Source organism: Homalodisca vitripennis, chromosome 4, assembly GCF_021130785.1.
Source record: "Homalodisca vitripennis isolate AUS2020 chromosome 4, UT_GWSS_2.1, whole genome shotgun sequence".
Taxonomy (NCBI): domain Eukaryota; kingdom Metazoa; phylum Arthropoda; class Insecta; order Hemiptera; family Cicadellidae; genus Homalodisca; species Homalodisca vitripennis.
Genome location: NC_060210.1, coordinates 62,365,884 through 62,380,687, shown reverse-complemented (window position 1 = coordinate 62,380,687; position 14,804 = coordinate 62,365,884). Strand labels below are relative to the sequence as shown.

Genomic DNA, 14,804 nt, shown 5'->3' with positions numbered 1-14,804 from the left:
CCTGTGTTCTAACACAAGTTACTTTATAGATCGGCGCGAACCTCGAGTGTAGGCTACAATCTCACTATCGAGTTGTTCAGGATATCAGGGTATTGTTCGCTTTATGGGAGCGATATCACCAAGTCCTACTCGTGCCTAAACAACTTTTTAGCCAAATAATAAATGTCTTGACATGTTTAGGTTATTAATCTCCTTTCCGCATTACAAATATTACCTGTGTTCTAACACAAGTAACTTTATAGATCGGCAGGAACCTCGAGTGTAGGCTGCAATCTCACTATCGAGTTGTTCAGGATATCAGGGTATTGTTCGCTTTATGGGAGCGATATCACCAAGTCCTACTCGTGCCTAAACAACTTTTTAGCCAAATAATGAATGTCTTGACATGTTTAGGTTATTAATCTCCTTTCCGCATTACAAATATTACCTGTGTTTTAACACAAGTAACTTTATAGATCAGCAGGAACCTCGAGTGTAGGCTGCAATCTCACTATCGAGTTGTTCAGGATATCAGGGTATTGTTCGCTTTATGGGAGCGATATCATCCTAAAAATGTCTATGTAAAATTTCAGTACAATCGGACCGGAGTTGTTTTTACGTAATTGATTAATAATCACAGACACAGACATACACACGCGCACACGCACGCATGCCCCCCCCCCACACACACAAATGACGTTAGAATTTTATATAATAGTATAGAATAGCGAGCGTAAAACCAAAGATTATGATGGAATAGGCTATATTGGTCATCAATTAATAATGATCAAATGTGTCCATATAACACATGAATTACTTCGGACGCCTACTATGAATGTGTGTATACTGGACATAAATTATGGTCAAATATGCCGATCATCACTCAGGTGTCCAGACGTCAACCATGAATGGAATTGTCGGAGATCAATAATGGACCGGTCAGTATTGCGGATGTAATCTATAGTAATTATGACGTCCTTGAGGAATGGGTGTGGTCACACTGATAGGGATGTTATTTACTGTGGACTCTGGCTACTTCGTAGTTTGTATTGGTCTGACCATATTGAAATAAAAACTATTCCCAATCCTTATTTTCAGAGGCTTGAAGGCCGAAACTATAGCCAACCCATATATACATACACCAATCCCTTGTTGCTTTAACCCTAGAACTGACATGGAATCCAGCTGACCCTAACAGCAAGAACGTGTATTCTAAGTGAGCTACCTATCTGTACATTCAAAACGTCAAATCAGCATGGCTGTGTGGCCTAAGGCGCTACTCTCGGACGCTTGACTTGGAAGTCACGGGTTTGATTCCCGCGCCTGACGTAAGAGATTTTTGCGATCTGGTGTACACTTATGAGAGTCACTGGTCTGTGGTACAGCAGGTGGCGGGTCCAACTTAAATTAATGATTGTTGTCTTGGGTGGAAGTTGACGGAATCGGCGATTTTCTTACATTCGTATGACAATAATGATGTAGACACCTGATCGCATGGGACGTAGCAATTGTATTATTTATTGTCATGTTAACCGTAACAAACATTTATATTATATAAAAGGTTGCTTATTAAAGTCCCGCGCCAGTTTAATATTTTCTTATTTTTCTGATTACAAATAAAGCAATAACATTTGGTACATCATTACTACACCTAACAATTCAATTTATGAAATTACTATAGGCCTACGTTTTCTGTCATATCAGTGGGATGGCCGACAATGATTGAGAATGGATTTTAAATGAGAGCATAAATCGTGTGGGAATTTATCAAATACGGAACAGTACATTAAACTAAAGGGCTCTATTAGGAGAACACAATGCTTAGACACAAAACACGTGAAACCGACCCCAAAGGCTTACCCTTCAAATATAGAGTTGGTTTACAGTTTCAAAAAGTCACAATATAGGTCCTGTTGTAGACGGCTTAATATACTTTTTTGGTTCAAGTTGGGAAATTAAACTAGGTAAATGCACATTGGACCTTAAAATAACTTTAGGGTAGTAATAAATATCCCATCCAATGTAGGATGGTCCACATGGAGTTTGACAAAAATATTTAACGTAAGCATAGGTCAAGATTGCGTCATTTAAAGGGTTTGTCAAGCAGAGATGAATACCGTAAATTGATCCAGCACACATATGATTAATATTTTATATGACTAATATAAACACCATGTATAAGATAATAGAAATTTTAAATCCTTAACGCTTTTTTAAAAGGATTAACGCTAAAAGCGTAAATGAGCTTAATTTTAACGAATACAAGTCCCACGTTTTCTTTGTAAATACAAGCTGCGTTTTTTCTTCACTATGCGCCAAAGAAATATTAGTTTCCGGACGATACCATTACTGCCGAGCTTGTACACAATTTCGGCTTTCTATCAGACATGAAAAGAATACATGTATCAATGATTTTGGACGAGCAGTTTAAAAAATTACAGTATACCCTACTAAATTTGACATAATCTAGGATAAATTTATGTACATGTTAAATGGGTGAATATGTTGTGTAACAGCAAGTATATTGTAAATAATTAATATAAGTACAAATCTTATCTTGATCCTTTTCTTTTTCCAGCATAAATAATTGAAAATTACACTAATGCTTTATTCCAAATGTTCACATGATGCTTTTGCTGCATTTTTCAGGAGAAGGTAGGTGGAGTAGTTGTGCGTTTTTTTTAATAATTTTCTTGCATTAAAAGTTACGTAATAATTTTCTTTCCAATTTGATACAGGCTGAATAACATACATTTTACAAACTTTAATTTGCGTTATAAACACAGTTATAAAGTAAGAAGAATTTGCATCAATTTTTTGCCCTATGACTGTTAAGATTCTTACGTTTAAAAATGATTTTAGTGTTGACTTTCAAATTGGAAAATATATAATACTGATCGCCTTGCTGGCAATAAAATGTTTTAACACTTTATTTTGTATTTTTGTTACAAAGCTTATTAAATTGTTTTCAAGAGTAAAAATAACTACTTTGGAAAATAACGTTTAACTTTAGGAATAATGCAAAGAAATATTGCAATGTTGTCATTCTTTTACACATTACTCACTATTTTTCTGGATTATTATCTTTCAATGGAAATATCTAATTTTTCGATTTAGGTTCCACATTACGTGTATTTATACCCAATTTTACTTCGCCATGTGAGTGAGTTTGCTACGTAGGTAATCCTTCTTTATGAATCATCGTTATTTTAAAATCTACTAACAATAGTGTTCTGCTGTACTGCTAAATTGAAGTTTAGGTTTCCAGATGCATCATTGGGCGTTAATTCATGATTATTTTACCACTGAAAATTTAAAAACAACCCTTTTAGACGCGAGCATTTTGATGATATTGTGAGTTACCAATTTTTTAAATATTGTACATCCCTTTAAAATATATTGGACCGCCCGCCGCCCCATTAATTTAATTACTCTACTTCCAACCATATGAATGTTTTAAATTAAGTGAAACACCTTAGTATTAATCTTATTATATAGTACATACACACAAATATACTTTAGTAGTTTTTGCATTTCGTGTCTTATTGGAGGGAAGTCTAATAAACTTAATATCTCCTTTAAAAGTCAAGATAACAACTAAAAATTTTTATGTAATGTTAAAAAAACAATCTAATAGCAAAATAAGGCATTTCAAAGAGACACATCATTTTCCTTTTCCACCCATTTAATAAAAATCAAATACAACACCTTTGAAAATTAAAAAAGTGATTTTTAAAAACTTTGAGCTATAGAAATAATTTTTAAAATATCTTCTTTGTTTTTTAAGAATGCATAATTAAGTGCCTATAATTTTTCAATTACAGTTTTCAAAAAAATACTTTAGCTATGGTGTTGTGTGAATCTGCATTTCGGATATTATATACATTAGTGGCTTTAGTTAAACCACTGGTGGGCGTGAAAAAGGTATTAGATATCACTAACCTCAACCAACAAACCACTTGTTTACATCAGAAACAACATCTCAGTGAAAGTGTTTTGATACAGTTTTAATATATTATATCAACAAAGGCGAATGGGGCACATTATCAATTGCCTAACTGTAGCAAATGCATGCACACAACACCTTCATTCACTACAATAAGTCATGATGTTAAAAATTATCGCTTAAGTGTGAATGTTAAGTTTAGCTCAAATTCACCTTCCTCTGAAATCTTACGCTGTCACAGACCTGACACGTGGAATCTGGAGTCATGTTCGTCTGAAGAGATCCAAAACAGTCGGCGACGAAGAAGCTCAAAATGGTCTCTTTACATTGTATCGCCATCAGAAACACCTAGACTACAAAATATAACGTAATCTTAGTGAAAAGGTTATCTCATTGTATAATCAGGTGCACAACTGAGTGCACTACAATGTATTCTTATGAGAAACGATCTGTAAGCACGTTGAAGCAACCTAGTTGTCTATACATAAAGTAGCTATGGTGGGATGTGTTGATTCAAAGTGAATATTAAGTTTAGCTTCAATTCAACTTCCTCTTAGAGCAGGGTCTGAAATCTGACGCTGTCACAGACTTTATTCTTGGAGTCTACAGATTTCAAACGGTGCACTAAGAGGAAGTTGGATTGGAGGTAAACTCAACATTTACTTTGAATCACATCTTTCCACCATAACTACGTTATGTATCGCATAAGGTTGTATTTAAGTAATATACAAAATAATTCATCTACCCTTTCTTTGAGCACATACTTAAAAAATATGCACTGTAATGCAATGTAATATAGTCTCTCATTATACAAAGTTATGTAATGGCTATAGCGAATATATTGATGCGAAAATAATTCAGCAGGAACGTAATTGGCGAAGCCTGTCACTCAGGGGCTGAAAATATTAAATTAATTCTCTTCTGGCTGTCTGTCTGTCTGTCCGTCCGAGGATATCTCGACAGGTAATTGGGCTATAGATTGATCTTGTTCTACAGAAGTGAGATCAAGTTCAATGACGATGCATGTCTGTTAAAGGGATTTGGCTGAGCAACAGCGAAGCCTATAATAGATATATTTAAAAGGAAATTGAGCTTTACACTTTTAATGTTGCTTTATTTCTACCTACGCAAGATCAAGTTTACCAATGCTCCATATCCCTCTACGAGATTTGGCTGAACGTTATCCATCAAAAGCTTCAACATTTCAACATAGCTCACGAATACATTGAGCTATAGAATTGAATTATTGCGTGTGCAAGATCGATTCGAAATTTCTCTCGTCCATTTTGCTCAAGCTTAGCTTTAGCAAAGACTACTACTCACAGAGGTATCTCGTGAACAAATTGAACTATAGAGCTGTGAAGATTTAAACATAGGTAGTCAAGATTATTTTCGTTAACCGGAATTATGTGGTAACAATCCAATATTAATGTATCGAACGAATTGAGCTATAGACTTGAATTTTTGGGTAAAACTTTAATTTTGTGTGTGCAAGATCGATTCGAAATTTCTCTCGTCCATTTTGCTCAAGCTTAGCTTTAGCAAAGACTACTACTCACAGAGGTATCTCGTGAACAAATTGAACTATAGAGCTGTGAAGATTTAAACATAGGTAGTCAAGATTATTTTCGTTAACCGGAATTATGTGGTAACAATCCAATATTAATGTATCGAACGAATTGAGCTATAGACTTGAATTTTTGGGTAAAACTTTAATTTTGTGTGTGCAAGATCGATTCGAAATTTCTCTCGTCCATTTTGCTCAAGCTTAGCTTTAGCAAAGACTACTACTCACAGAGGTATCTCGTGAACAAATTGAACTATAGAGCTGTGAAGATTTAAACATAGGTAGTCAAGATTATTTTTGTTAACCGGAATTATGTGGTAACAATCCAATATTAATGTATCGAACGAATTGAGCTATAGACTTGAATTTTTGGGTAAAACTTTAATTTTGCGTGTGCAAGATCGATTCGAAATTTCTCTCGTCCATTTTGCTCAAGCTTAGCTTTAGCAAAGACTACTACTCACAGAGGTATCTCGTGAACAAATTGAACTATAGAGCTGTGAAGTTTTAAACATAGGTAGTCAAGATTATTTTCGTTAACCGGAATTATGTGGTAACAATCCAATATTAATGTATCGAACGAATTGAGCTATAGACTTGAATTTTTGGGTAAAACTTTAATTTTGCGTGTGCAAGATCGATTCGAAATTTCTCTCGTCCATTTTGCTCAGCGTTAACAAAGACTACTACTCAGAGAGGGTATCTCGTGAACAAATTGAGCTATAGAGCTGTGAACATTTAAACATAGGTAGTCAAGATCGATTTTATAATGATTAATGTTCCTCCTATAGGGTTGGCTAGGCATTAGTGAAGCATATCTCTCAGAGAAATATGTCAAGGACGATTTGAAGTATATACTTGAAATTTTGTATGAATCTTTATTTCCATGTCACATCTATAGCTCCATAGCACAGCTTGCTGCACATGGAATAGCTCACTCCACACTAGTACACAGACACGTCATGCAACACTTCATACCACAGGAGACGAACCGTAGACAAAAATTGTGAAAATGGGGTCAGCACTGGAAAATCTCCAATGTGCTTTATAATCTGATGAAACATTATCTACAATTCATAGTTCAGCAAAATACTACACACTCGTGTGATAAATGACGTCCAAGAGGCCCAAGCTTGGATGACGGCAATATTGATACCGTTGAGGTCGATATGCTTCAGCGTACTGACGCCTGTTTATCGCAAACATTTCTAGACCTTGGAATTTGAAATACCAATTATTGATATATTCACAGACTTAAAAAAATTCATCTGCGATACATGGAACGATACGAAAGGTCTTTGAAATAAACATAAGAAGTGCTAGAGATGTACAGCGATTAGCAATATTTTATTTTTTGAACCAAAAGCGAAAACGTTTTTCCAGCTCTGACGTAATTTAACATTTACTATTATTATTTGTACGGTTTGTTTCTATTGGTATTTTAATCGCTTTAATACTAGTGAAGTATTTTTAACGTGTATTTCATGAAAACCAAAAACTCACCTGCAGTTTAATATGTGATGTTACCACAAAATTGTATGGCTTTTAACTTTTTATTCGTGTCCTTTTCTAGTCAGATATGGACTTTATTAGCCAACGTTGTAATTTTCGTTAAATGCGAATAAAATATTATATGTAGTAATTTTAGTCAGGCCCACAAACTTAAATTCCGTGTACGTCATTGTTGATCAATCAAATATTCACTTCTAAAATGCTGTTATTTTAAAAAAAATTATAAAATAAAGTTTAGGACATTTAAAAAACAAAGTTATGATACGTCATGTATTTTAATATTGTCATATATTACAATGTATTGCTATATGGTTCAAATAGTTTATTGACATACAGACGCAGACGGTAAGATCAACAAAGCGCATTAAAGTAAACACGAAGCGAGGCGCCCGGAACTATAACGGGAGGTGATTTCTCTATTTCAGGGCGGTGAAAGTAGATCAGAAATACTTAAATATAGAATATCCACCTTCCACTATGGAGAATAAAAATAAATAGATCAATAAGTTACTGACCGGTTAGTACGAGTATTATTCACTAGAAAAGTAAAAAGTTCAAGTTGTGTGATTGTTTAAATGCGATGATTAACTTGCCTACCGTACGTACTGATGTGAGCACGTTTGGCTTATAAATAAAATGTTCCTGGAATGTTCGGTTCCTGTTCATCTGTCTATAGACTTTATAACAAAATTATATTAAGCCTTGGCCAAAATTTTAGATTTACATTAATCAACTAATGGTTACTTCATTACCATCGATTTATCATAAAATTCTAAAATTCATAGGAAAAATCGTTATTCAAAAAGGATTAAGTTAGTTCCTACTGCTGGAACATACTTTATATTCATACATTATAAATTTACTTTCTGTCGTTCCTTAGCGTCGCGACGTTACAACGCTGTGAAATTAGCGTTTCGTTGTGGGTTAAAATGAAAATAAAGCCACAACAAATCACACATAAATACATGAAAACATCTGAAACTTGAAAACACTGATGTGGAGATGTCACAGCGTTGACTAAACGCATCGTAACTTCGCAGCAGTAAAGAACGTCAGAAAGTAGGTCTAATAAATTTATAATTTATTAAAAAAGGATGTCATACACCCTTTTAAATTACAACCATTTAACACCTTATGACCACACTAGAAAGAAAAAGGAAACAACATATAGTGCTTACATTCATGATTACAATATTTAATTTGTTTATAAAGATGAGATGGAAACAAAGAAAAACTTATTTATCTTTAATTGTAAATTTTAATCATTATCAATGACTTGTTTTATAGATTGCCAGGAAATATAACTATTTCCAACATTTTCAAAACCGACTCTAAGATTTAATTACAGTGTATTTGTACACCACACAGTGATTTTGGTTCAAATATTTGAAAATGGACTAAATGTAGAAACATATTCTTATTTACTATTCCTTCTTTCAGTTTTTGCAATTCCATGTACAGATGTAATGCATTATATATGTGGGTGGCAAATTAATTATTTCACGGAGTAAAGAAGAGGTTAAAACATTTGATTCAAGAAGATGAACATTTCAGTTGTTGATGGACATCCCGTGATCCAGCACACATACCTAATAAAAATGGAATTGAGTGGAATTGTAGAGTAAGGTAACGTAAACACTGTCCAAACAAGGGGCCTGTACGAAAAGGCCGAAGTGTAATTAATTTCATGTATGCCAATCAGTTCACCTATCACTAAAATGTATCGCCATTTTAATTAAAATTATCTAGTAGTCAACCTTGTGGAGGTCAATCGCATCATATTTGTGGTAAATTTGTATTTCGTAGCGATAAACAGTAATCTATGTCATTATATGATAAAAGTAAATTGCAAAAAGAATGCATATCGGAAAATTTAGTATCCCATACAAGATAGTACGGATATCGCGATGAAATATGTGAGTATGATATTTTGTAAGATAACTTAGTTTAGAACGCTCAGGAAATATTTTAAATTTAAACAACCTACGTTCAAATTAGAGAAACAAAAAGATGTGATCTTCTGGAAATTTAACAATTTTAATTGTAACGAAATCTTCTAAGTAATATTGGAAAGGGGTAGCCTTACAGGGGAAGGGAAGAAAAGTTCCAGCGAGCTTGGCAGAAAATTTTAAATCCTTTTAAATTGTCTCCCGATTTTAGCCACTGTTGCATCGGAAAACGTGTATATTATTTTACTCTTATTTATAAGTTTTAAATATGTAGACTAAATTCCTTTCATAAGTTAAAATTAAAATTGCTTTATGGATTAAATACAAATGTCATTTTACACCTTCGGAAATTCATGGAAATCTAAAGTTAAATATATGTTATAATTAAAACTTATATCAAGAGGTATTTTAAACAGTAATGGTGGTACGAGATATTGTATACAAAAATGTAGGCGAATTGTAACATGAGGAATTTTATAGACAATAAATCGTAAACAATATTGAAAATGTTTATACAAGTCTATAGATGCCATTTCACAGCCGGGGAAAGGCAATAGTGAAACAAAGTATTTTCGGATTTTTTTTATTTTACGTATAACTTAGATTACCAGTCTAACATATTACAAAACACTAATAATTAATTTAATAATAGTTTATGATAAGGTACTTGTTACTGTTCTTTGCATCTTTGTAAAATCTTGTCCTTATGGTAATATTTGAATTTGGATAATTCAACTTCAATGCAGTAGCAGACAACATTTTCGAACCATTTAAAAATATCCCAAATTATAACATATACTAATAATAAATAATAAAATAAAAAAATAATAAAAATGCCTTTATTGCAAGCGTTTCTCAGTATAACAACTGCTTTACAGAACAACTCTTGTCATATCTTACACTATTTACAATAATGGGAAATAAAAATAAAAACTAAAATCTATAGACTAAAGAAAACACCCAAACAAGACAAATAATTTACTGGACACGTAGCCTCGAAACGTGTTTGATAAAAATAAACAATAATTAACATTTGAACACTTTTTGATAGATTTTATTTTGTACAATGTACATTTTGAATTCAAGTAATTAATCATCTGATACTTGTAGCTTAAGGTAAATAAATAATTGAAACCAAATTTTTTCATGATTTAACTAACTTAGTTTTAACGAAAATTAAATGTTTGTATTTAATTTTATATGTGATCAATTTATATCGTTTAAAAGTTTAACGAATGATACATTTTTTGTTAGAAAACCTTTGTCATTTAATAATAGATTAGGATTAATTTTTGAACTTTTGTAAATTTCTAAATATTTTAAAGTTGACAATAAATGACTTTTTTGCATGTGTTTTTTGATGTTAGTGTACGTATGGGCGGTGTTGTTTAAATGGTCGGCATATTTTGAATATGACGATGTCTTCAATGCTTTTATATGTTCATTAAATCTAATTTTGTAGGATCGGCCGGTTTGTCCGATGTAAAATTTATCAAAAAGTGTTAAAAGGTTTATTATTGTATATTTATAAAAAACAGTATGAAAGTGTATTAAAGTAGAATAACACCACGCCGGCGTCGCTCATGTTGGTTCGTTGACAGACTCGACTGAACCTCACCCTACGACTCACGGAGTCAGTCAATTATTTTAACAACCGTCCACAGAGGGACTAAGCCAAATGTAACCTAAATTAATTTTGATTGATACAACTGATCTACTGAAGAGTGTGGACTGTACCAGTGACGACGTTAAAAGCAGGGTTATGGGGATCACGTTCATCCCCCATGAGGTTACCTATAGCAGCCCCAAAGTATAATTAAAAAAAAAAACTGTTGAAGAAAAATTATCAATTCAATTATATAATTAATTAAACATTGTCAACTACCATACAAAACATGCTAAACTGGATTTTCCTTGAATTCTTTTATTTTTTATACTACTAACAAAGGGTAAGCAGCCCCCTTTTGGAAATTGTAGTTTCGTCAATGCTCTGTGCTTTGTTATTGTTCTTTTAAGTTTTTCCGTGTAAATAAAAACTAAATATTTCTTGTTACGAGCAAACTCGAATGTTTCATTCGGTTTTTACTCCGATGGGGGAACATCAGACCCCCACATACACCTATGAGTGGTAAATATTATTAAGACCTAATACGCTTGCGACAAATCTGTTTACAATTAACCATAAATAATACAATGCATGGTAATAGGGTTGGGTTAGATAATATGAACTTGTCTTGCTGGGGAAATAGCAGCATAACGATGATGATGATGAAAACGATGATTTGCCTAACGAGAAACGGTTATAAAGACCGATTGTTTCACGGACAATGAACAATACTTTGTATTTCACACAATATTTGCAGTGTCATAAAACACACTTCGGTATAAAATTGCTGAATAGTTAAAACCGAGGTCGTCCAATAATACATCACTAAACGCAATTCTATTCATCATTACAGACAATGTATTGCTCGTGTGAGCGTTGAATTTCCACTGCATGAAGTCGATCATTCAAATCGATAATAACAGGAAGGAAATAACCTTAAATTTAAGTTTAACATTTTATATTTTATCAAACTCAGAGACAATTGTTGCTGCCAAGGGACTTTTAGTCACAGTTGCCTTTGCTTTTAACATTTGTTTATACAACATTCTTTACTCTGTCAGAGATGTAACTCCTTATCATTAATTAGATGTGGTTTCGTTGTTATTTAATCAGTGTAAATCTATTTTTAACTCTAAATACAAAATAATCCAAGCCCATTATTGAATAGACATTATAATATGCGAAGGATCTGAGGAGTTACTAAATGTAGTATCAACACAGAACATAGAAAAATTTCAAATACAACAGCTATCTGGTTTGTAAAGACGAACAAAATTATGTTTAATGTACAATATCTTAACATTAGATAATTTTCAAATATAACTTTGAGAAAATGATCATGTTACGTAAAAAAATAAGCTGGAGTAATTTTTTTTCAATTCTCACAACTGTACAAAATTGTGTGCATTTGAAAAACTCGGAATCCCCTGGCCTAAGGATTTTGACACACTTAATACTTAAACATTCATGGGAACATTTTGAAACTGTTCTCAAGAGTTGATTTCAAGGGGAAGCGGTTTAATTCACTATTCTACGATAATCCTTTCTCTCATGATTGATCTGAGATACTTTATATGAAACACCCTGTATAAATTCATGATCATGCTACCATAATCGAGTTTTAACTTTCTATTGTTGTTAACCCGCATACGGCAACAGGATCTTGAAGGAGGACATCAAAGCAATTAAAAACTTAATAATGCGATGTTTCTCATTTACACGTTATGGATACGAATGCTCTCATCGGTAAGATAATAATATACATTTAATTGTTATATTATCCTCGACCTTTGTCGGCTGTATGGTACACAATATTCTAATTTGTGTAAAAAAACATGGCTTTACTTGGCTGAAACATGATTTCGGCATGATATTTTCTAAAATATATCCATCATAATAAACATCTTCATTTCCACATGTAAGGCTAAAAGCGAGAAGTAGCCTCTCCTGTTAGGATTTCACAATGAATCACCGAAACATCTATCTAGCCTTTATTTCCACATGTGAGCTAAAAGCGAGGAGTAGCCTCTCCTACTGCGATTTCACAATGAATCACCGATAAATCTATCTAGCCTTCATTTCCACATGTGAGGCTAAAAGCGAGGAGTAGCTTCTACTACTGCGATTTCACAGTGAATCACCGAAACATCTATCTAGCCTTCATTTCCACATGTGAGGCTAAAAGCGAGGAGTAGCTTCTACTACTGCGATTTTACAATGAATCACCGATAAATCTATCTAGCCTTCATTTCCACATGTGAGGCTAAAAGCGAGGAGTAGCTTCTCCTACTGCGATTTCACAATGAATCGCCGATAAATCTGTCTAGCCTTCATTTCCACATGTGAGGCTAAAAGCGAGGAGTAGCTTCTCCTACTGCGATTTCACAATGAATCACCGATAAATCTATCTAGCCTTCATTTCCACATGTGAGGCTAAAAGCGAGGAGTAGCTTCTACTACTGCGATTTCACAGTGAATCACCGAAACATCTATCTAGCCTTCATTTCCACATGTGAGGCTAAAAGCGAGGAGTAGCTTCTACTACTGCGATTTTACAATGAATCACCGATAAATCTATCTAGCCTTCATTTCCACATGTGAGGCTAAAAGCGAGGAGTAGCTTCTCCTACTGCGATTTCACAATGAATCGCCGATAAATCTGTCTAGCCTTCATTTCCACATGTGAGGCTAAAAGCGAGGAGTAGCTTCTCCTACTGCGATTTCACAATGAATCGCCGATAAATCTGTCTAGCCTTCATTTCCACATGTGAGGCTAAAAGCGAGGAGTAGCTTCTCCTAATGCGGTATGACAATGAATCTCCGAAACATCTATCTAGCCTTCATTTCCACATGCGAGGCTTAGAGCGAGAAGCTTCTCCTACTGCGATTTCACAATGAATCTCCGAAAAATCCATCCAACCTTCATTTCCACATGTGAGGCTAAAAGCGAGGAGTAGCTTCTCCTACTGCGGTATGACAATGAATCTCCGAAACATCTATCTAGCCTTCATTTCCACATGCGAGGCTTAGAGTGAGAAGCTTCTCCTACTGCGATTTCACAGTGAATCACCGAAATATCTATCTAGCCTCCATTTCCACATGTGAGGCTAAAAACCGAGGAGGAGATTCTCATATTGTATCTTCGAAACATGTTTCTAACCTTGAATTTAAAAATATTGAATACGTTGTATGAGCACATATATCAGATAGAGCACGAAGAGTTTTTATCTTATCAGCACAATGTATTACGTTAAATTTTTCTGCAAACAATAAATTAGTTTTAGATACTCTGGAGCAAAGATAAAACAATTTATTATACATATATTATTGATTCTATCCCATAAGAACTAATGATTCAACGGTCGCTATAGTATATTTATTATTCGTGGTGAAAGGACGAGTATATAAAAACAATGAGTTTCAGGCAGATCGAGTTTATAGATTCATTCTCCGTAGGACAGAAAGACAAACATACCAGCAATTTTTAAATTATCCATTGGTTTTGCTTTGTTTGAACACATAATTCCAATTGTCCAATAGCAAGCTGTTTTTCTATTCAAGTATTTAATCCGTTAAATACTTGCATAAAAGTTATTTTATATTGTTAATACTCACGTGTTAAACATTCATAAGCAAGACACTTCAAGGCCTTCTTTAAATACATTATTATTAATGTATTTATACATTATTATTAATTGAGAAATAAATTTAAACTTCGTTTTTGAACTTATTCGGAAGACAAAATAAATCAGATACTGGTAGCACTTACCGATATACAAATAGCGGGAAAAGTCGCTGTTGTGGACGCTGGAACTGAACCGGAACGAAGAATGTAGCGGACGTAACTGGTACTGGTATGTATGTAGGATACAGCGTGTAGTGTACACAACCAGCGAGCCTCCAGCGCTGGCCAATCAGAGGACAGCGTCTTCCCTTCCCACATCAGCTGACAGCCGACACCAGCTGACCGCCACATTATTGCGCACTTTCGCGCCATACCGCGACCTTGGCAAATTTATACCAGGTTACCTGTTACGTGAGGACTGCCTGCTTCTAATCAACACAGGAAGAATTTACATGTTCCTACATTACCCACAGTTCTCGACTTCTTTGATTATACAGTACATTTTTATCATAGTCTGTCCGTTTTCAACACTCCGTTTGAAAAGGGTTAATTGATTTTGGGTTTGAAAATATATTTTAATGTTATATTCATAGCCCTAAACGTTATTGATCACTCCTCAT

The 14,804-nt window shown here is 33.9% G+C and overlaps 1 protein-coding gene across 1 annotated transcript in view; it reads right to left on the bottom strand.

Annotated features, from left to right (window-relative positions):
* The window catches only part of LOC124359384 (hexokinase-1-like), a 94,322-nt gene extending 79,859 nt beyond the window's left edge, over positions 1-14,463 (bottom strand). The window contains exon 1 of the mRNA XM_046812078.1: positions 14,329-14,463. The gene's annotated coding sequence lies outside the window, so the exon portion shown is untranslated. The remainder of the gene's footprint in view (positions 1-14,328) is intronic.
* Between the last annotated feature and the right edge of the window lie 341 nt (positions 14,464-14,804).